This window comes from Dermacentor variabilis, chromosome 3 (genome assembly GCF_050947875.1).
Source record: "Dermacentor variabilis isolate Ectoservices chromosome 3, ASM5094787v1, whole genome shotgun sequence".
In the NCBI taxonomy this organism is placed as follows: Eukaryota; Metazoa; Arthropoda; class Arachnida; order Ixodida; family Ixodidae; genus Dermacentor; species Dermacentor variabilis.
Genome location: NC_134570.1, coordinates 36,647,868 through 36,672,378, shown reverse-complemented (window position 1 = coordinate 36,672,378; position 24,511 = coordinate 36,647,868). Strand labels below are relative to the sequence as shown.

The 24,511-nt window shown below is 49.3% G+C and overlaps 1 protein-coding gene across 3 annotated transcripts in view; it reads right to left on the bottom strand.

The window, feature by feature from the left end:
• The window catches only part of LOC142575417 (uncharacterized), a 629,386-nt gene that overhangs the window by 153,056 nt on the left and 451,819 nt on the right, over positions 1-24,511 (bottom strand). The gene's annotated exons all lie outside the window — the stretch shown is intronic.

Below are 24,511 nucleotides of genomic sequence, written 5' to 3'. Positions count from 1 at the left end.
GCGCGATGTCGTCTGGGCAGGCTAGACGAGGGATGTAAACAAACAAATGGCCGCAGTCAGACGGAGAAGGAAGCATTTACGGCCAGGTGTCTTCAGGTGGTGGAGGGTAATCGCGCGAAGCTCCCTTTTGGATAAGAACGATGCCGCAAGAAAAGAAGAGAGAGAGAACGCGCGCTCGCGCACGCACACGCAAAAGAGGACGAAAGAAACAATTGCGAATTGGTTCCTCAAGTGACATTTCCTGTAGCTGCTCTTCCAACTGTCCCCCCCCCCCCCCATATTTCTTCTTTTTTTACATTTCGTGTCTCCTTTTTCTGTTGTTTTTTAGAATGGCAGACCTGAGCGAATGCTTTTGAAAGAGTGGCCTTGCCTGCGCGCCATGGTTGTATTCGCAGTTTCCTCTCTCCCTCTCTCGTCTTCCTATTACAATCCTCCAGCGTAGGGTAAGGAACATAATGCTTTGCTGTTTAACATCCCTGTCTTTCCTCTCTCTCTCTCTCTCTCTCTACCCTTCATTTCTTGCTATGTTCATGTCTTCCGTTTCTTTCTTTCTTTCCTTAATAATTCTTCATAAACCGAAGTAGTGACAGTGATGTCGCGTACCGCGCAAGAGTGACGGACTGTAACTGACGATGTGTTTGCTGTGTTATGTGCTCTCTCTCTCTCTCTCCTCCTCCCATCTTTCATCCCCCCCATCCCGCTCCCATGTGTAGGGTAGCAAACCGGTTACGCTACACTGGTTAACCTCCCTGCCTTCCTTCTCCACTTTTTCCTTCCTTCCTTATTAATTTATTTCCTTTCTGCAGACCACAAAGAAACTGATTATATTGGGCGTATAGTTCTTTCAACGTCTGCGCAGCAACGCACAGAACAGCATCTTGGAGAACTCAACGCGCGCCAATAATATCTTAAGAGGCAGAAGACGCGGAAGGAGAAAAGAATATATAGGTATACGTCTTAGACATACGAGTCAAGGACGAACGCCCTAAAAAATGGGAGTGCCAACAGCGGTTCGCAAGAAAATTTGGGGGGGGGGGGGGTGTAGGGAAGATGGCGGGTTTTCGAGCATTCTGACATGAATATAAAAAAAAAGCACACACACACACAGAGGCGAATGTGGGTGCACACTTGACAGCGCTGAGCGAACGAACAGAGAAGAAACAACTTAAATGCGAAAGGTAAGCATCCGGGGGTGGGTCGGTAGATATCCTCAAAGACGCAAAAGGAATGAACGAAAGAAAGAAATAAAGAAAGCCAGGAACTTCGAGCGGTCTTTCTTTTTTCTCTCTATCGCTCTCTTAACCGAAACAAGCGATAAAAGTCGGGTCGCGAACATTGCGGTACCGTCGTGATTGCTTCGCCCTCCGATTTGTTGACAGTTGACCTCGATCCTGGTGGTCTCTCTCTTTCGATTTGTATTCGTGTGCTCGCGTCTGCATTCGCGTTTCGCTTCTTTCGACTGCAACGGTCTGTCGCTTGCCCGCAGATGCATCACGTAATCCGGGCTCTTGACAACAAAGTAAACGCGCGCAAAGAAAGAATGCAAACCGGCCATCCGATTTGTTATTTATTTGCTTTTGTTTTTCTTTTTCCTTCGTTTCCCCACTCCTCTTTCCCGTGCTTTCGCAGCACGCCCACACAACACCAATGTCGTCCGTATATCTATATGGCTTTTTCCTTAACGCTGGCTTATTTCGGTCCAACTTTTAACGATTTGACCGAACGCCACAAGTCGCTCGGCCTCTCTCGCATCCATCTGCCCTTTCTTGAGATTTTGCTAAAAACCGAGAGGGACACCCATTCGTCTTGCGCGCCGAGCTCGCTCGGTATTCGGCAGGCAAAAAAGCTCGCGTCGGCGAATGTACGTGAATGCAACTTTGCGCGCGGTCTGCCGTCGCGCGTAAAGTGTGTATCTCTCGCCGGGTCGTTTGTTTCGGCGATAGCGGAAGCTCCCCGGGCGCAACTGCGCCAGGATTGAGCACATTTAATCGGGCATACACGGATAAAAAAAAAAAAAAAAAGAACCGCACATGGGAGATCACGCTTTGCCAAATGTCGACCGGCTGCCGATGCGCATTACGATTAAGAACGAGAGACAGGTGATCGAATAAATAGACAAGAAAGCCTGGAAACGAAGAGATATTATGCGCACTTTAATCTCGTACGTTGTCCGCGGGTTTTGTACGTGTATACATGTAAGAAACCTTACGGAGACCCACGCGAATGACCTTTGACCGGTAGGAAGTTTCTCGTCTTTCTTCTTTCGCATGGCACACGCGCACTTGCGGCGGAAAAACCAACGTTGATTGGGAAAACTGCTTCGTTTCGTCGATGTACTTTCTTTTTTCTTTCCTCTTCTTTTGATCTGTTTGCCTCTCTTTCCATTCGTAGCAGGAGGAAACGTGCGCGTGCACCCGACGCCCATCGCTACTCAAATCGAGTGAGCATCGACACGAATTTACACAACACCGGGGTCAAAACGTGAGTCTCCGAATCTGAAACGGGCGGCGGGGTATTCGCGTTTTTCCGCGCAGAGATACGGCGTTGTGTGCGGTGCCCGGTCTGCCCTGCATGCTTAGCGGGTCGTCGTCCGTGCTTCTAGTCTGCGGTGATGAGCGCCCGCGATTACAACTCTTTATACCGGGTTGCATACAATTCGCTATAAAGTGGCTTCTATGGAAGACCTCGCGTGCTCCACCCCCCTGCGGAGCTTCGCACGTAAATCTTCCACGGCAAGCATGGCACACTTGGCCTCCTGATCTCCGTTCCTCCTTATGCTCGCTTTCTGAAATAGGCCTATAGATCCATCGTGAGAATCTATCAATCTGATCTAATCTACAGTCGGCGCACAGAGGCCCACCTGAGCGCTATGCGATAAAGTTGAGCAACACGTTTCTCGAACACATCTGCGTCGCTCGGAGTTTGTCCGCGACGTTCAAAACTGAACTTTGTGTTGCACACCTACTTGTCGTAGTAGGTCGCTCTCTTAGTTGGTGGTGCACTACTGAACCCCCCCCCCCCCAAAAAAAAAGAAGCTATTTAATTCTAAAGAAAAAGTATATCCCAAATATGAGTAAACGTAAATTAGCAAGTAAAATGAGAAACACGAACGAACTGCAGTACCCTTGATAAGAACAGTTTGCTATGAGTCCGCACGCGCAAATATATATATATATATATATATATATATATATATATATATATATATATATATATATATATATATATATATATATATATATATATATAGGAAAGACGGAGTCGTCCTCGAAACGGAAGAGAATGAAGGCACTAAAAAAGGGAAAGAAAGAGAGAGAGAGAGAGGCCGCATTGTATAACGAGATTACTGCGTACACGTTGTCGTGAAAGGTAGGAAATCTGCGGCCTGATGAAAAAGCAAAAAAGATAAAAGTTAGACACCCTCACAAAGGGGCAGAAAGAAAAGAAAAGAAGGAAAGGACGAGAACAAACTGCAAAAAAAAAAAAGGAGAGAAAGATTCAAGCGCATATAAAACAGGTGTAGCCGTCGGAATCGACTCGCCAGAAAGGCTCCGAGAGGAGCGGAAAACGAAGCACTAATAAGAGGAACAAAAAGCTGGGAGTTTTCCAACTACTCATACCCGGCCAGCCAGCGCTGTCAGACAAAGAACGGCGGCGAGGCCCAGCCGAGAAATGGCGAGAGAGGAGATGATGCCAGGGCGTGGGTTTGACAAAACCCTGTTGGAAGGCTCTCGACGTAAAGAGGTATAAAAGAACGAAGAAAGGGAAAAAAAGAAAGAAAAGGAAGGTCTAGCTAGAAGCGAAGGAAACGGCAGCAGGCATTGAAACACAGCGATGAATTGGAGAGTGGGCAGGCACAGCCCTTTCACCGTGCGCGGAAGGACGATACAAAGATTCTCGCGAAAAAATTATGCAAAGGAAAAAAAAATGTGTTCGCGAAGTAGACGTAAAAAGAACGAAAAAAGAAGAAGAGTTCAGAGAGAGAGAGAGAGAGGAGAAGGTAACAAACAAGCTGGTCGACGCAGAGAAGCGTAATTGCCAAAGTAAGCGAAAGCGACAGACATGCGAGGAGCGCCGCCAGTCTCGCGAGCGTAGGATGAATTCAAGGTCAACGTCACGCTGAGCTGTTTTCTTTTCTTTCTTCTTTTCTCTCTCTCTATCTCTCTCTCCCGATATTTTATTCATTTCCAGCCACAGAAGCAGCTTAAAACGCCAGATTGCAGCTGGTCGTTGTTCCTGCTGCTTCCCGAGCTGACTGATGTGGGCTTCTCTGCATAGCGCCGAGCCGTCGGTATCTATTGGCAAAGGACTACGACATGCGACAAGCGGTCATAAAAAAGGAACAGCTCCTGATTAAAAGAGGTGCGTCGAGGTGAAAGTTGAAGGTCAGGAGCGAACAAAGAAATACATAAGCTGACGTCGACTCTCCGATTTCTACTGAAGCTAAATTGGCGACAGCTGCGTTTGAGATATAGGCTTCACTGTACGGGCGCGTATACGAAGTGGTGGCACTTTCGAAGGTCACATGTCGGTACACTCTTGTAACACTGGCGGGTGGCGACATCTAATGGCTTGGTTTGTCAATTGACTATCTAAGGAAACCAATGTCTACAAATTCAATAGTGAGCCCTCCCCCTCCTCCCGCCAATATAACTATGCAGCTGTTACATTCCTCTCAGAAAATGACGACGCATTCTCACGGTCCTGTAACTGCGTCTAGTTCTTCGTTGTTTCCCATAGACAATGACGATCATAAAATTACCTCAAAATTTGATCGCATTTGCATAACCGTGCGAGCTGTTGGGCGTTTAATCTTGATGGGCAGTTCTGGATGAACGCGCTAGCTGGTGTTTCTTCTTCTTTCTTAGGCTGCTTTGAGCCGCTAACCACCTTACCCCCGCATACTACACCAAACCGGACGTAACGCCCGGTTAACCTCCCTGATCGAATTTCCTTTCCTCTCCCCTATACCCCCCTTTCTCTCAATATCAAGCCGATCATTGGCTCGCTAGGCAGCCCAACAGCAAGTATTGGCGGCGAGGAGTTACGGAGTCGCCATCTATCGGAAGCGCCTCGCTGGCGTAGTATGAGGGATCACGTGGCGCGCTCCTCATAGGTTTTGGTGTCAGCGCTCACTGAAAACACCACGCGCGAGCTCTCCCGGACATTTCTGTAAGTACTTTCGAAACGAGAGAAGTTTCTTACTGTCTAAATAATAATCTTGGGCAAACTGAAAGCACACAATCGTTTACAGACGCTATCTCTTTACCGAATACGTACAGTGAACGCCACTGCGCGCGGTCGCCGCGATGGAGTCTCCCGAACCGGCTTGCGTGAAAGGTAGGTAAACGCTTAGAGCAAACTATCTGAAATATGTTCTTATAGTGTTTGTATAACTAAATGGAGCTTAATAGAATGAAGCCTCAATGAAGCGATCGCGCAGATTCGCAGCGACCGACTGCGCGTCTGCATGCTTGTCCGCGCACTGTTTCGCTTTCTCCGCGCGCGCGTCTTCGCACCGTGCCATGAGCTTTAGGCCGCAGAATATGAGCATTTGACAGTATACAAGCAACCATTGTTGCGTGGGCGCTATCAGAGCTGTTCAAAAATAATTTCATCGTAGAGACTTCGACGCCTACGGGGACTGTGATGTGCCGTCGTGACGATTCAATCTTTTTTTTCTTCTAAATTCTTTGACCTTTCAATACCATTTCTCGAGTTGCGTCGCACTGTATGTTTATCGGTGTTCTCAGCGTGCAATTCCCCGCTGCTCCTTTTTTTGTAATCCAGTGCATTAATTCATAACACAAATATGACCATATGCCATGCTTTTTTTAAATGTGCTTCTTACCGCTGCCTTCCCACTCCACTGAACTTGCCAGTTTCTATAGCATCGACAGGTTCACAGACCAAACCGTCATGACATTAGACGGGCAGCGGACTCGGGCGAGCGTCTCAGTGAGCGTTTTCAGAACATCGCAGACCGGGCGCCGTAGCAGAAATGTTCCTCGCGTCTGTGCTTGCTGCATACCCGAGTTGTAGCCGATGACTGTTTTCCGGTTTTATGTTTCGCGAGCCAAGCTTCACACAGCTTCTTGTCCTGCGGCTACGTGTGAATAAGGCTGACACCTATGGCTGACACCGTGCTCCGTTGCGTGCATCCGGCATTGCGGCACCGAGCAGTAGCCTACCATGTTGTGCGCCTTCAAAGGCAGCCACTACCTATTGTAGTGCTTTCAAGCGTTGTAAAGGAGACCCTCGAAGCGGGAAAATCTCGCCACTAAATGAGAACCGCAGCGCATGAAGGAATTTAAACTCTCGTTTTCAGCTCGCTTCAGCGCGCCCGAAGCAGCCGACGCGGCCGCTATGTCCACGTGATCCCTCCTAGCACGTCACGCCGACGGTGGCGCCAGCTTTTCCAGTGGTGGAGCTCGAGGCCAATAAGGAAGAACAAAGCGCAGCAGCAGCAGCACGACAGGAAGAATAAAAAAAAAGCAATTATTATTATTATTTCTGTTTGAAGAATCGCAGAAAAGAATGCGCAGCGCGCCACAAAAGAGCTTCGAATATAAAGACGCAACGGTGCGTTTTCAATTGGTTTCTTTCTTTCCGATGACCACGCTTTCCTTCTAACGCATTTTTTTTTTTTTTTTGAAGCGCCGTCTCCTTTGTCTGCCGCACGTAACCAGCGGATTTTCCTAGTTTCAGACTAATATTGGAAACAAAAAATGTCACTGGAACGGGCAACGTCGCGGCTTCTGGATAACAAGCTGCATCCTGGAACAAGACAAATGACCAGTGGACCCATTTTCCTTTTTCTTTCTTTCTTTTCTTTAAATTATCTTCTTTGTCATTTTACTCGCTAGTCAGAAACGGGGCGAAGAACAATCGCTTATTCCTAGAATACACAATGGGTCAGAAAATGGGGGAAAAACGCAGACATCAGCATTTTCTGTGCCTCTACACGCATACGCTCAAGCAGACAAAAAAATATTTAAAAAAAGAAGTGAGATGACGTGGAAGGGATATAGATTTAATAAAACATAAAGAGAACAAAAACATGGGAAGAAACGTTCTTCGCGGAGCTCTATTTAAATGCATTTTTCAAGTAGTTTGCAAAAATTCGCGCCACTTTAACGTTAAGTTACACAAGTAAATCCGAGAAATCTCCGTTAAGTGTATATCGCTGTATATATTACAATCATCACCCAGCACCTGGATTAGCGTGTCAGGCGAACAGCCAGGATAGCATCTCCAGCCTGAATTCGCTTCAATGTATGTATGTATGTATGTATGTATGTATGTATGTATGTATGTATGTATGTATGTATGTATGTATGTATGTATGTATGTATGTATGTATGTATGTATGTATGTATGTATGTATGTATGTATGTATGTATGTATGTATGTATGTATGTATGTATGTATGTATGTATGTATGTATGTATGTATGTATGTATGTATTGTTGCGTTTCGCCTGCGACACGTGGTTTTGCCGGCGCGACTGCGGCGGGGCGGCAGACATTTTGGCCCGATCGTCGTCGCCGCAACACTCATCGCCAGGTGTTTCCAGGCGCGACTGCGGCGATGCGACCGCCTAGGGATCATCCTCGCATTCCAGTCATTGTGCCCGAAACAGGCGATGCCAAAGCAGGGATCTCGTTCCAGTCATTGTGCCCGAAACAGGCGATGCCAAAGCAGGGACCATCCTCTCATTACAGTCATTGTGTCCGACCGGCAGCGCCACGACAGGGTGCTACGAGATCGTGCTCGACATGGTGCTACGGCATCGCTACGACAGTGTGCGTCACCATTAGCCCATTGTACATTCACGTGCTCGTCTTTTGAGGGGTTCCTTCTTGCCCTCAACTGCGAGAGTATAAAAACAGCTGCCCCCGGACGCCAAAAAGGAGGGCTCCGATTTCTTCTGTTGAGTGAAGTGCTCTCCCGTCTCTCTACTTCGGTCAACCTGACCGCCAACTCTTTGCGATGTTAAAATAAACAAGTTGTTTTGTTGTTACCAGTCGACTCATGCTTTGCCGGGACCTTCGGATGCTTCCAGTTGTACCCCAGGCCGCCAGGCCAACGCTACCCTTGGGGCTTGCGACCCAGGTACAACCACGGGCGTCAGCGCCGAGTTCCCAACAGATCGTACCAGCAGTCCGATCCCAAACATCTGGTTGCCAGCGGTGAGATCGCCTACGACTTCAAACAACTGTCTGCCAGCGGTGAGATCGCGACAACGGAGGCCAGCAGCGAAGAGATGCAGTTGACTGTATGCTGAGCAGCTCAACGACGATCCGGGAGCAGTGCAACGAGCCCTGTGTGACGACTGGTTGCCTGCAGCGGAACGACTGCGCGGAATTCCTGCCTGCGAGGTTTGGTGAGTGCGGGACTTTCTTCTTCTGAGCTTTGCCAGGCTTTTGTTAGTGTTAGAAACAGAGCTGGTAATTGTGGTTGTCGTTGCTGCCGGGTTAGTTGCGGCAAGACAATAATAGGCAGTAGAGAAAGCAGCATTCAGAGCAGCCATGGATTTGAAGTCGTTGCGCAAACCGAAATTGTTGGAGCTTGCAAGAGAGTTGGGTCTGGATGTCTCAGACAAACTCAGAAAACCGGAACTGATAAAGGCTATTCTTGAGTTAGAGGCTGAGGATGACGAGCTGTCGGAATGCCTTGAGACCATTGAAGAGAGAGAGACTGCAAAAAGACAGGAGCGCGAACTTAAAGAGCAAAAAGAAAAAGAAGAGCGTGAACGTAAAGAACAGAAAGAGCGAGAGCAACAAGAGCGTGACCGTCAACACGCTTTGGAAATGAAGCGTCTTGAGGTAGAGATGGAACGCGCTCGTAATGGAAGTCAGGCACACGGTGCAGGAGAACGAGTATTGTTCAAAATGACTGACCTGATGCGGCCGTTTAAGCTTGGAGAGGACATTGGTTTGTTCCTGGTTAACTTTGAGCGAACGTGCGAGAAGCAGGGGTTCTCTCGGGAAACGTGGCCACAGCGCTTGCTCACTTTGTTACCCGGCGAGGCGGCCGACGTAGTCGCTCGCTTGGATAGAGAGGAGGCAGAGGATTTCGACACAGTGAAATCGAGTCTTCTAAAAAAGTACCGGCTGTCTGCGGAGGCGTTCCGTCGGAAGTTTCGGGAAAATGAGAAAGGCAGAAGTGAGTCATATACAGAGTTTGCGTATAGGCTTATGTCGAACATGCAGGAGCGGCTCAAAGAAGAGAAAGCGTTTGGTGACCACGATAAAGTTCTGCAGTGTTTCGGGCTAGAACAGTTTTATAGTCGGTTACCGGAGAACGTGCGATACTGGGTCTTGGATAGGCCAGACGTGAGTACGGTGGCTAGAGCCGCTGAGCTAGCCGAGGAGTTTGTGACGCGTCGAGCTCGCGGAGCTAAGGACGGTCAAAAGGGTGAATTTGGCTCGAAGTTTGAGAGGCCGAAGTTCACACCCATGAGAGCAAAGGGGAACACGCGTAGTGCGGATGCGAGTGGAAGCAGTGCGACCGAACCTAAGGAGACGGCGGCAGCCGAAGCCGAACGCAGAAAGCGGTTCGAGATGAGGCGAGCGGGCGTTTGTTATACGTGGCAGAAGCCGGGTCACTTTTCGGCGCAGTGTCCGGAAACAACACCAAAAGTTGTGTTTTTTTCAATAGGCAGCACTGACGAGAACATGAAGCTTCTCGAGCCTTACATGCGAGACCTCCTCGTGAACGGGAAAGAGTGCCGAGTGCTTCGCGATTCCGCAGCTACGATGGATGTAGTTCACCCATCTTACGTAGAACCCCATATGTTCACGGGCGAGTGCGCGTGGATCAAGCAAGCCGTGGAAGCTCATAGCGTGTGTCTGCCAGTAGCAAAGGTGCTTATTGAAGGACCTTTCGGAGCGCTTGAGACAGAGGCGGCAGTGTCATCTATGCTGCCACCCCAGTACCCGTACCTATTTTCAAACAGGTCCGATCACCTCCTGCGCGAGAAGGGGCTTTTGTTTGGTGAAGCTAGTGTTCAGGCCTTAACCAGATCGAAGGTTCGGGAGCTCGCTGCAAAGGCGGTAGTTGCGGGGCCGACGTTATCAAACAACGAAAGAGGGTCAGAGGCGCAGCAAGCTGATATTCAGAGCACGCCCGAACTGAATAAAATTGAGTCTGTAGCGTTGAAGGCGCCAGATACTGGAGAGGAAAATCCCGATTCGGGAAAGTTAGAAGAGCTATCTACTGATTTGCTCATCGCGCCTACGTCAGACGGACTTGATAGGTTGCTAAAAGTCAGCCGGTCGGCTTTGATAGCCGAGCAAAAAAAGGATGGCAGCCTGGAAAACGTGCGCTGCAATGTCAAAGAAGGTATCGCCAGGAAAACTGCGCGTTTTGTGGAAAGAGGTGGAGTCCTGTACCGGAAGTATCTAGACCGAAGAGGAGTGGAGTTCGATCAGCTGGTCGTGCCTCAATGCTATCGTCAGGATCTGTTGCGCTTGTCACACGGGGGTTCGTGGTCCGGACACCTAGGAGTTAAGAAAACTAAGGACCGTCTCTTGCAAGAGTACTATTGGCCAGGGTGTTTTCGGGACGCAGACCATTTCGTGAGGACATGTGACACTTGTCAGCGGGTGGGCAAACCAGGGGACAAATCGAGGGCGCCGTTGAAATTGGTACCTATCATTACGGAGCCTTTTAGACGGCTCGTTATTGATACTGTGGGACCTCTGCCGGTAACAGCCACGGGGTACAGACACATTTTGACTGTGATCTGCCCAGCGACAAAGTTCCCTGAAGCAGTGCCGCTTAAAGAACTCAGCTCAGTTGAAATAGTTAATGCACTACTGTCCATATTTGCGCGAGTTGGTTTCCCTGCGGAAATCCAATCAGATCAGGGCACAGTGTTTACTAGCGCTTTGACGACAACTTTTCTCGAAAGGTGTGGGGTAAAGCTGTTACACAGCTCAGTGTACCACCCACAGTCGAATTCCGTTGAGAAGCTCCACTCCGTCATGAAGCGCGTGTTGAGAGCCTTGTGTTTTGAACATCAAACTGACTGGGAGCTGTGTCTGCCTGGGGTGATGTTTGCTTTAAGGACCGCGCCGCATGCGGCTACGGGGTTTTCGCCAGCTGAACTGGTGTACGGTCGCTCGCTTCGATCTCCGCTTCGCATGCTTCGAGAATCATGGGAAGGTAGGGGCGACGACCCAGTCGTGGTGGAGTACGTGCTTAAACTCCTCGAACGCTTAAGAAGGGCACAGGAGTTGTCAGGTGAAGCAATGACAAAGGCCCAGCAGAGGGCCAAGGTTTATTATGATCGGACAGCCAGGGCCCGTCGTTTTGAGGTGGGCGATGAGGTCATGATATTGCGCACATCGCTAAACAACAAACTAGACGTGCAGTGGGAGGGCCCAGCACGAATTGTTCAGAAACTGTCGGACGTTAACTACGTGGTAAGTCTGCCAGGAAAGCGGAAAGCACAGCAAGTTTACCACTGTAATCTGCTCAAACCTTATAGACAAAGGGAAGCAGTGGTGTGCATGATGGTAAACGTTCCTGAAGAGCTTCCGGTCGAGCTTCCGGGACTAGGCTCAGTGACGAACAGGGAAGACACCGGTCAAGTCATTAGTGACCTTATCAGTAAAGCACCGCTGTCGCCCGAGCAGAAAACCGAACTACACCAGCTATTACAAGAGTTTCAAGGTCTGTTCTCTGAGAGGCCTGGTAGGACTTCTGTACTTACTCATGATATTGAACTTACCTCCCCAGAGCCAGTACGATCCAAGGCATATCGGGTGTCACCCCGCCAGAGCGATATTATGGAGGCTGAGGTAAAGAAAATGCTACAGCTCGGTGTCATTGAGGCAGGTGAGAGTGATTATACCTCCCCTTTGATTTTAGTTGAGGTACCGGGCAAGGAACCTCGTCCTTGCGTCGACTACCGCAGGCTTAATTCCATCACTAAGGATCAAATTTATCCGATCCCTAACATCGAGGAGCGCCTTGAGAAAGTTAGTAGCGCTCAGTTTATTTCCACCCTAGATCTTGTCAGGGGTTATTGGCAGGTTCCACTTACAGAAGAGGCTAGTAGGTATGCGGCGTTCATTTCACCAATGGGAACATTCCGTCCTAAAGTGTTGAGTTTTGGTTTGAAGAACGCGCCATACTGTTTTTCAAGCCTCATGGATAAAGTGTTGCGGGGACAGCAAGAATTCGCTTTACCGTATCTAGACGACGTAGCGATATTCTCCGCATCCTGGTCTGAGCATATGACACACTTGCGGGCAGTGCTAACCCGCCTGCGCGAAGCGGGCTTGACAGTCAAGGCTCCTAAGTGCCAGTTAGCACAGGCCGAGGTTGTCTACCTCGGTCACGTGATTGGTCAGGGTCGTCGCCGCCCCTCTGAAATAAAAGTGGCCGCTGTGCGAGACTTTCCGCAACCGCGCACAAAGACCGATATTCGGTCGTTCTTGGGTGTCGCCGGCTACTATCAGAGGTACATCCCTAGGTACTCTGATATCGCGGCTCCCCTGACGGATGCTCTAAGAAAGACAGAGCCTCAAACAGTCGTCTGGGACGAGACAAAGGAAAGAGCTTTTAGCGCCCTAAAGAGTGCCCTAACAAGCCAGCCTGTGCTACGATCGCCAGACTATACAAAAGGGTTCATTGTTCAGTGCGATGCTAGTGAGCGAGGCATGGGCGTTGTACTGTGCCAACGGGAAAATGGAGAAGTAGAACACCCCGTCCTGTATGCTAGTCGTAAGCTGACCAGTCGTGAGCAGGCGTATAGCGCCACCGAGAAAGAGTGTGCATGTCTCGTGTGGGCCGTTCAGAAATTGTCATGCTATCTAGCCGGCTCGAGGTTTATCATTGAGACGGATCACTGCCCTCTCCAATGGCTGCAGACCATCTCTCCCAAAAATGGCCGCCTCCTGCGCTGGAGCCTCGCTTTACAACAATATTCCTTTGAGGTGCGTTACAAAAAGGGGAGTCTCAACGGTAACGCCGATGGCTTAAGTCGAAGCCCCTAACGTAGGAATCAGCCTCAAAATTGTTTGTTACTGATGTTTTTCTTCCTGAGGCAGGATTTTTTTTTAACATATTGCTTTTGTTTAGTGTTTCAAAGTGATGATATGCTTTCTAGTGCAATTTTTCAATTTGTGGACGCGTTCTGAGTGATGCTAGACTACTGTAAGGAACTAGGCAGTGGTATAAAAAGGGGAAAGAGCCTGGCAGGGCTTAGTGAGGGTTGTGCCGTGCTTGCTGACTGAGCGGTTGAGTTTCAGCGTAGTTCTAACGCTTGCCGGGAACGAGAACAAAAATGTGAACTCTCCCGAAGTCACTTTGCAGTGTCCCGTGCGAACCTGAACGAGAGAACGAGGCCTTCTCTGTGCGCTGCGCTCAAGAAACGTCGAGGGACGCCCGACTTCGGTTATGAGCATCATCGAGCGACATCCCTCCGGACAGCGGATGCAGTCCCCTGTCCATCGGGATCTCCTTCCCCCGGCGGGGCGGTCTGTTGCGTTTCGCCTGCGACACGTGGTTTTGCCGGCGCGACTGCGGCGGGGCGGCAGACATTTTGGCCCGATCGTCGTCGCCGCAACACTCATCGCCAGGTGTTTCCAGGCGCGACTGCGGCGATGCGACCGCCTAGGGATCATCCTCGCATTCCAGTCATTGTGCCCGAAACAGGCGATGCCAAAGCAGGGATCTCGTTCCAGTCATTGTGCCCGAAACAGGCGATGCCAAAGCAGGGACCATCCTCTCATTACAGTCATTGTGTCCGACCGGCAGCGCCACGACAGGGTGCTACGAGATCGTGCTCGACATGGTGCTACGGCATCGCTACGACAGTGTGCGTCACCATTAGCCCATTGTACATTCACGTGCTCGTCTTTTGAGGGGTTCCTTCTTGCCCTCAACTGCGAGAGTATAAAAACAGCTGCCCCCGGACGCCAAAAGGAGGGCTCCGATTTCTTCTGTTGAGTGAAGTGCTCTCCCGTCTCTCTACTTCGGTCAACCTGACCGCCAACTCTTTGCGATGTTAAAATAAACAAGTTGTTTTGTTGTTACCAGTCGACTCATGCTTTGCCGGGACCTTCGGATGCTTCCAGTTGTACCCCAGGCCGCCAGGCCAACGCTACCCTTGGGGCTTGCGACCCAGGTACAACCACGGGCGTCAGCGCCGAGTTCCCAACAGATCGTACCAGCGGTCAGATCCAAACAGTATGTATGTATGTATGTATGTATGTGCAAAGTGTGCAGAGAACCCCTTGTAAAACAAATGTTTTTTTCTGATGGGGGAGGGAGTCATTATTATTTTTTTTTGTTTAAGAATAGAACAAGTGCCACCGCAAGAACCTGCCCAGGCCACGCAGCAAATTCGGAGACAGGTTTGTTGGTCAATTGACCAGTACGTACATGTATACCACCGGAATCAGTATTAGATCATGACCTGTCTGGACCCGAAGAGCAAACCATTTACCGATTAAAAAAAGAAGGATTGCCAGTAATGAAGACATCCTAAAAATTTTTCAGGCCACACATACAGTAGCGCAAAAATGTTTCTAGCATACTACTAACATCGTGTTGTGTTTCTGTTGATCTCAGTAGACTTTCTCGAAGAGTATAAAAATTCACTTTCTACATCTGTACATATCATAAGAAGCCAACAGACACTGACACCAAGGACAACAAAGGGAAATTACTTGTGCTTAATAAATGAAATAATATGACTGATAAAAATCGGGCCCCTCGGTTAACCTCCTTTCTTTTCGATCATTACATCTGTACACGTGTCTTGAGAAATTGTCAATATCTCGAGCTGCTATAGCATTGGTCAGGAGGCAGTAAAGAAACCTACGATGCATAGACGAGTGGAGAACATTGAGGCACAAAAAGAAGAAAAAAAGGAAAACGTCCGCCAAAGGGCATCTTCAGGGTAAGTTGAGGTTAAGGAAAATCGATAACCTTATGGAACGTAAGATTGCACGTAAGTCAGCAAAGCTTGTAGACACGCATACGGACAAACGAACACAGGGGAAGTGAGTATACGCCTGCCTTCGGCCGGCATGCGCACATGCCATTTTCGGAGCGAACGTCACTTTCGATTTTTGGCGAGCGCCTGCCTGCCTGCCTGCCTGCCTGCCTGCCACGAGCTGCGGCGCGCGCGATTCTTTTTTCGTTTTCTTGCTCCCCTCCGCCCCCCCTCCTTTCCCGCCCCCTCTTCGCCGCTTCCTCCACGGCGTTTTTCCTCACGCCTTCACACTTCGAAACGACAAATATGTTTGTCCTTCTTTCCATTTTTTTTTTCTCGTGCTCACGCGCGCGTCTCGCTACTGTCCTTCGCGTTTTATTTTTCGCTTCCTCTCCTAAAAGGCAGCGGGGAGAAAAAAAAACCGCCGCCGAACCGTCTAATTTCCTCCCACGACTCACTCCCCCGCACCTCCTTCGTATAGCTTTCTTTCGTTTATTTTTCACCTTTTCCTTTTCTTTTTCGTTCACTTGTGTTTCCATGTTCTTGTGTTTCGTTCCTTCCCTCAGCGAGAGTCGTTTCCGACGCTGCCTGGCGTGACGCGCGTTTCGCGCACGGAGGCGTGTAGAATAAGCGTGTACGTACTAATACGAGCACGGCGCGTCATAATGCCGCCCTATGTGTGTATGCACCTCAATTTCGAGGTACTCTTAGCGCAGCCACCGAGGCGAGCGAAGAAGGCCTCTTTCTTTGCGGTTTTCCACAGTGTTGCGGTTTTCGTACACACACGCACGCGCACACGCACACACACACGCACACACACACACACACACACACACACACACACACACACACACACACACACACACACACACACACACACACACACACACACACACACCGCAGCGCCTGTGCTCGCTCGAAACGCTACACGTTGATGGCAGGGTACCGCAAGTGAGACGTGACTGGCTGATTGAGGCTATACACTTCCAAATTGCTGCCGCAACTCTCGTAAGTTTGTTCTTAACGAGCGACGTTAAAACGTCAGGCAGAGGCGAGCGAAACGAAGGAAATAGTTCCTGTTTAACAGCCTCTGACGCACTGCGCAATCAAGTTTGCTGCTTGTGCAGACTGGCACAGTGCACTATATAGTGGCTCACACAATTGTAGGCTGTTCGTTGAAAGCACGCGTGTCAGCTCAAAAATGGTCTGCTACAATCGATGGGCTTTTACGACCGCTAGAACAAAGCGCGGTAACATTCCTATCGCTCTGCTGGCCCTCCAAAGGCCTGGAAGTCATACCGCCCGCGCCCTCCTCACGAACTTCCATTTCGTCTTCGCTCGTTTCTATATGAAAAAAATGTGCCAGTGCTTATAGATAGGACTAACGAGAACCTTAAGCAAACAGTCAGTTGAATAAAGAGCAGCGATATAAAGAATTTAGAAGAGCTGATGATGCTTCATTTATGCACGAAGCGTGATGATGATGATGATGACGACGACGACGACGACGATGATGATGATGATGATGATGATGATGATGATGATGATGAACTCTAGTGGCACCCCCTTAGAAAGGGGACGGCCACAGAGGGTCACCTAGCCTGCTTGCAGCTAATCAGACACGCATACAAGTCTAGGCTTTTGTCTATCTCTCCTTGATCTTTACAATCGTCATTCAAATTTCTGCCTCTATATTCTACAGTTACCTATGCCTGTAACGTGAGGCGATCAGCGCCACCGGAACACAATCAGTAACGCACGCGGTTTGGTTGCCCAGTTACATTAACAATGTTAATTAATTAACATTAACAATTAACAGTTAATGAGCAATTAAGCAGCCTTCTCAGGGAAAAAAAAAGCCTTATTTGAAGTTGAATCTGGAAAGGTATGCCTCACTCTAGAAGGTGTCACAAGAAGTTTGTTGTCGCCGTTTCTCTGTACACGCAAAGAAAGTCGTACGGTATTCCTCTCAAACTGATTAGCTATTTCTCGTTCCTGCTGTTCGGCTGTTTCAGAGGGGACAAAAAGCAAAAACAAAAAGAAAGCGCCCAGCCATTGATTAGCTGTACCCTTTCCCTCCACTTCGGCAACGCTGCTCTCCCCCGATTCACGCATATATGTCGTTTTTCACTTCGGCTGTCTCGGCAAGCATGATCGCCGAAACCGCGTCGTAAAGGAAGGAAATACTAGCGTATACGCGCACGCAGCAGTAGACGGACCCCGAAAGCGCGCGTCTGTGCTCGCATAGAGAGAAGAACCTCGCGAGCTCGTAAAGTCTCGCCAGGCGCCGGCAGAGGAGTTTCCCGAAGACGAGGCTCCGCGGGAAGACGACTGGATCGAATAAACGGAACGGCCAGAGGCGCGCCTACGAAATGAGCGTAAACGGGGAAAAGAGAGACGTCAAATAAAAGATAAAAGACGCGGCCCCGCAACTGCCGGCAGAGTCATATGAAAGAAACCGACAGCTTTTCTTTCCTTTTTTTTTTTTCGTTCTTTTGTGGTTTTAGTTTCTCGCGAGGTGCTCCCGTGTCAGCAGTAAAGTTTTACAAGCACGATTTTTTTTTAAACTGTCATCTGCACTGCTTTCAAAAGTTCGTTGAGCAATTCCCGCCGGGAGGTAATTGGCAGAGACAGCGTGTAGACGGTTTTGCAACGAACTTTAAGGAAACCTCTCAGTTGAAAATATATGGGGTAATAAACGTCAGTCACTTAATTAGTGGTTGCTCAGCTTCCTACACGATTTGCTTATCTTCTATAGGTAATCAGTAGGGTGCATGAAAGTTTCCTAAAGTTGGCCACATGGTCTAATAAATAGGGTATAGATGGCATATAAGAGCGTAACGCCGGTGTCGTCCGGATGGTATGGAAGGACTTGTAACCCCTGTCGTGCATAAGGGACGCTTCAGCGTGGAGCTAACATTTGGATAAATGCCCTTGTCGAAATCTTCATCCCAGGGTGAAAAGAATTACTGTCAAAGTTTGCAGAGAATTCAACTTCGGGGCCTATGGCGACCTCCTTCATTGAATACACTGGAAAGGAGACACCACTCGCGCCACCTCCGTCCCAAGGGTGGTCAAGCGATCGTAAGTGCAATGGTCGGCCTAATCGATACCTTCATCGGTTACCCCAGTCAATAAATGTCTGTTGCTGCGGGTACACCGAGAGAGACGCGATCGCAATCGGCATTGGCCTTTCCTGCCCTGACGCAGCCACCTTGAAGACTGTATAAATTCATGCATTACAACTTCTGAAATTGTATTCAAGAAAAGAAAGAAAAAAGTGGGCTAAGATGATTATGTGACGATGCGTTTCCCGCACCACAGCAGAAGAGAGAGAGAGAGAGAGAGAGAGAGAGCCTGACGTTTTGAGTAAACGCGGTATACGTTATTCTCATCATACTTTGTGACGTCGGTCTATCGTTTCCGTGCACGCAAACTTGATAATATATCGCACTAGAAAGCGGCGTCAGAGCGCGCTGGGTACCAGCATCGATTTCTAATAGGTTTTGTACAGGCAACTTTTGTGCGACTTTCCTAGTTGTTATCTTCGCGTGAGTTTTTCCCAGGCTTTAGTTAGCGGCTGTCTGGCGCCTCTTATTATTTCCCCGTTTAGTCGTGCGCATTAGCAATTGTGGTTAGAGTTTTGTTTGGGATTTGCATACACGAATAGGTTTTTTCTTTTTTCTTTCTTTCGAAGCAGACGCTTCACGCACGCTGATCCACAGAATCTGTTCGGTTTTTTTCGCAATGCATACTCTCTCTCTCTTCATTTGTTTTTGTACCTTTGTCCACACCCACCCTAGTGCAGAAACGTCTGCTATGGTTGCTGACAAATTCTTTATTACACTGCTCAACACGGCAACAGCATTTCTAGATATTATCAACTCATTATTCCAGCAACCTTGACACCCTTTACTTGTACATTTCTTTCTTACCTGCGGCGTAGGCGTTCTAATCCATTTTTAAAATCGTTTTCTTCTTTAAAACATAGCTCCCGCTCTAACGCGAGTGTAATTGTGTAACATATAACATTTCTCTTCTTATTAGGGGTGTGTGCTTCTTCACTCCGTTGAGCACGATTAGAGTTTCTGCGAAGTCATTGTGGTTACTGGGAAAGCCACTGTAAATACAACAAAAGTGGATGGAGACTACAGCGGAAAAGCGAACAGAACCTTAAAGGGTAGTGTGACGGAAACACGCAGTATTTAATGCTTACACCTGATTTCATGCAAAGGACAGCCGGCACGTTTCCTTCTGTTTTAAGCACCTATGCATCAAAGTACACTCAACCAACGGTATTTCAATTAACGCACAATGCAATTTCGCATCTGCCAGGCGGTCACGCTTACAATTGGAACGCGGGTCATCACCTCTAGCAGGCTCCCTTCTTTTTTTTTCCCTTTTTGCCCTACCAACAATCTGCACACCAGAATGTAGGAAAGAGCCGGCAGGTATGTAAAACTCACCAGACGAGGACGAACATGCCTCGCGCAGGAATCAAAGCATGCGTGTCGCGTCTTAAACACGCAGGGGAAGCAATCGATGCATGCGCTTTCGCGAGACAATGAAATTCTAGAAAGAATCGATGAGCGACGCTTAGAATGAAGAGCAAGAAAAGAGGCGACCGTGTGCTTCTCGGGAAAAAAATAAAGGAATAGGAGCGGAGACAGTCGCTTGAGCGGCGATAACTATACGAGCCGCATTTACGTATACGCATCTATATGCAGGCCGGAGTTTTTGAAAAGCTACGCAGTCAGGAACCAAAAAAAAAAAACACGAAAAGTAGGCACGGAGAACGAAGTTTCGAGAGAGAGATAGAAAGAAAGAAAAGAGCAATACGAAGGGAATCCTGAAAACCAATTCAGTTTTACGTCATCATCCATCATCTTTTTCGGCTTCACGGAAGCCTCGAATAACAACGGTGGCGAGGAGGTAAGGATGACTGGGAAAGGTGGGAGGCGATAGGGTGGGGGACAGGCAAAGGTGGGTCTCAAGAAATAACGCCGCGTATAGGAGTCGGCCGAGCTGAGCCTGTGGCGGAATCGCCGCGCGAAAAGAGATACACGAGAGGACGACACCAAGGTTGGCGGCGCCGGAGCAGACTGTAGGGGGGCAATGCGAGCCGAGGAATGAGAAAAACATCGCGTAAGGGTACAAGGGGAGAGATAGAGGGAGAGAGGGGAGAAGAAAAAAAAAATGTTTCGAGGCGAGCTGCGAGCGAGCCGCAACCAGGAATGCGTGCGGACCGAGCGAAACAAACGAATTGGTTATGAGGGCGAGGGATGATCTGGTTTAATTCGCAGCCGCTGATTGATCGGACCAGATATCGGCGACTGCAGCATACGCTGCTGAAGCTATTGCAATCTTCGATTAAGGCCAAGGCATCCCGAGCTTTAGAAGGACTGCTTGCCCCGAACTGGCGAGCAGTCAGCGCGCTTTTCCGTTTGGCCGCTGATGCACAAAGTTGAACAAGCAGCGAGACAAGCAAGGTTATGTATATTTCTTTTATTTCTAAGTTGTTTTCTTTTGTTCGTTGCCAATGACGAAGACACAAGCCTTCAAGGTTGTAGAGGACAAGTAGGCCAGTCACCGGGTGTTTGAAGCCAGAAGGAGTTGGAAGACACGCCCAAATGCTTAATCAGTCCTTAAAACCCTCGTTACGGCGCCGTTCTATCCGTGAGAGCTGCATCACCAAGTCGCGACTAAAGCCCGACTAAAGAGTAAAAACTAATAGCTAGGAAGTAAACTGATAGTTATGCAGAGTCATCAAGGGAACGCACGTTTTCTCTTTAGTTAAATTATGTTTGCCAACAGCCCCGGGCCTCCAGGCATACGATTGTTTTTCTCGCTTTCGGTAGTCATATCAATCAAGTTTTCCTTGCATTAGGCACAGGTTCATCTACGAGGGTATATCAGAAAGAGTTTGCCCCTATTTTTTATTAGCCAAAATGAGGTGCACATAGGTAATTACAAATATATGTGCAACTCTATGTACCTTACACTATTTTTCCACAAAGTCCCCACACCCGATCAGACATTTGTCCCATTACAGCACTAAATCTGAGATGCTTCTGTGGTAGAATTCGACCGGCTGAATGTGGAACCACTGTCGGACTGCTGTCTTGGCTTCATTGTTGCACGTGAATCGCTGTCATGCCAGGAAACTCTTCAGTAGACCGAAAACGTGGAAATCACTAGAGGCGAGGTCCGGTCTGTATGGTAGGCGGTCCAGACTCTCCCAGTGAAATGACCGGAGCTTGTCGGCGGTTGCGATTGCCACACTTCGTTGCTCGTACGCTGTGGACGTGTGAAGCACAATCGCCATCTTCAACAACTGACAGCAGCGACACGCCGCGGAGCTAGCGGCAGATAAGGATGCGCCGGTCCAAGAAAGGTCCACCGCTGGGAATGGATACGTTGACTTCACATTTACAGCCGTAATTTGGCCAAGAAAAGGATAATGGCAAATACTTTCTGATTCGTCCTCATATATTTGAGGAAAACAACAGGGGGGGGGGGGGGGTATAAAGGCGGCAGACGGTGTCTTGCCAGCCACAACATGTGCAGCGTCACGAATACGCTCCTTGGGTATGTCAACTAGTGAACCATTAACAGGAGTGGTTAAACACAATGAACCGTCTAATGTTAAAGGTACGTGGCATTTCAAATAGCTGCGGTACCCGTTGCTTTTCATCGAGCGATATTGGACGCAAGGCGTACGTTCTTAGTTTCGGTTAGGTCAAGAGTGACGACACAATTGCCTTCCCCTCCCCCCTTCTCGCTCCCGTTTTAACCCATCCTTACACGTATGCGACACATGCTATCTATCTTGCCTTTCATACTCCATTGTCCCTCCACTCCTTGGAATCTGAGAACTGGAAAACAAACAACAGTCCTCAGAAAGTAATCCCGAGGCGGTCAGAGTTGGCTGACGCTTTCCCTGATTCGGACATTCTGCTACCGCAGCTGAAATCGAGCGGCGGGCTTGATTTCGCCGAATCCAGCGCTGCTTTTCCGTTTCGAGAAAAACGCGATCGTTGGCGTGAGCGCGCGCAATCATAACTCTCTATAACTCTCCGAGGGCTCTGCGCAATGTAATGTAGAAAGAAAAAAAAGGCAGCCTTTTACGAGGAGGCGCCCCGACGCACCGAACGAACGAAGGAGCGATAGCTGCACGCACACACACTCGCAGCCTTCAGAGAATCTGGCCGAGCGAGCTGCTGAAGCAGTCAGAAAGCTCTAAGAAAATGGGAGCCCGCGTTTCGGTGGGGCTAAATAAAATCCTAGCCGGCAGCTGACGACGACGTCATCGCGGTCGATCATCGTCGCTTCGAAATATGGTTCTTCTTCTTATTTTTCTTTTTTTCGAATCCTGATGCGGGGCGCGTCTCTCCGTATAGACTCGGGAAAAGGCGCCGAATATCCGTTCAAGGCAACTTCCATATGTGACAGCCCGATGGAGGACAACGGCGGGCTTCGCGATGTGACAAGGGAGAGAGGGAGACATAGAGATAGAGAAAATATGAACGCTGGCAAGAACTAGAAAAGAAGCAGACAGGGAGCGGCCTGAGGAGAAACGCGAGAAGACGACGTTCGCGCGAATACGCTATGAGGCGACGCAAATAAGCAAACAAACGAAATAAAGAAAAGGGCGACGCGGGCGCGCGCTGGCGCGCGAAGAAGAAACGTCCCTCTCGAGGAATACGACGGCACAGCGAGCGCAAAAAGTCGCGCGGCGGCGGCGACGCAGGGATCCGCCAAGTCTTGAAAACATGAAGCGCCGTCGTCCAAAAAGCCGTCGCGATGAGGCAACGAAAAGAGAATGGGCAAAGAAGAAGCAGAAAAACGGGAGGACCCTTCTTCGAGGGGCAGACAAATAAATAAAAGAGACGAGAACGGCGGTCGTCGTCGCGGCGTTCTGTCCTTGGCTCTTCGTTGCCGCGTGCCTTTTGTCGGCATCAGAGGAGCGGCCGCCCGGGCAGCATCAGCGGCGGCGGTGGCGGCGTGCGTGCTTGCTTGACGCCACCAGTCGTGGCGACGACGATGCACATCACACACGGGCAGCGCAATACGGTGCATAGCGCCGCGCTCTGCGGCGCCGTCGTATGTCGTCGAAGCCCTGGGAAGCCTTCGCGGCAGTCTCTGTGCACGCCACGCACGGTGGGTGCCGCCGGAGACCGCATAATGGCGAATGATCACGTGTCTGCGACAGCATAACAAGCGGCCATCAGGCTCAGCGAGGAGTGCAAAAAGTGTGGACTCTTTTTGGAGCCGACCCGACAAGATTGCGGCCAAGTATCCCTAGAACCTCGCGAAGAGCGTGGGCAGACGTGCAGTTGTCAGCAGGGTCTTACCCTGGCACCTTCGTCTAGTTCAGGGACGCCCCTGGGAACTGTCTAGATACCATGTTAGCGTATACGGCGCGCTAATATCCCGACGTGTCTCTTCTTTTTTTTTTTATTTCCCCCTTTATCTCACAGTCAATTCTTCCTGTCCCTTTGTGTCGGCCATTATCAAAAACACAGTTGTTTGTGTGCTTAGCCATACCGGATGGGACCAGCCACTGGATAAGTGACGTGCACGGCATAATCGGCGCGGCACGTTCAGCTTCACGATGGCAGACGTGCAGATGAAAATTAGCCCACTGCCTACATCAACGCTGCCTGTCGTTCCAGCGGAAGCGTGGCGGAGGCAAATCACGATTCCTAGGGCAAGCTATTGGGAACTTAGCCATCGCAAACAACCACAACGTTCGAGAAGTTCCTATATTTGTAAACTACCAAAAGTGCCCTTGTCAATTCGAGAATAATCGAAGGTGCTACGGCGACTCAGGGGCTAATCATGCCATAGGGAAGTGCTCAAAGGCAACAGGCAAAAAAAAAAAAAAAAGAAAAGCCTCCACCAGAAGAACGTTTGTTGCTATAGAGCAGAATCTTCAAACTCACTCAAGGCATCGAGATCTGCTCAAGGTACTCTGTAGCCTGTCGGCCTTGCACGCATATAGAGAAGAAGAAAAGCGTTGCTTAAAGAGTGGGAAGCTCAGGAGAAGATTAAGCACGATGCATTCAGACTAGAACAGCGCGCGTTTGGCACCCCTGGTAGTCAGAGGTTTCGAGCTCCAGAACTGCCACGGGAGTTCCAAGAGAGGCATTGCTCAATCGTTTGACCATGCGCGGAATATCCTCGACACTTCTGACTGATTACCACTGTGCACAGCGCGCATGAGCGTGTACGATCGAGCGGAAAAACTTGTATCGCTAACATGACAGCAGTGGTAAAGTCACCGCGAGACAAGGCAACTCTGTAGTCGCCACAAATGCGAAGAAAAAGCAGGGACTCCGAGAAGGAGACAAACAGTGTGTCCCTCCAGGAAGAGGATCGAAGCCAGCCGGAGCGGAGAGGGAGAGAGAAAGAGAGGCGATGGTGGGAGAGCAACGCGACGCAAGAGCAGCAGAAGCGACGGCGCGACAGCAACAGCGAAAGCAGCCCTGCTATTCGCAATCTAGTTTAGCCTAATTCCCAGCTTCATCGCAAACGCCGCGGGCAGGATATCAC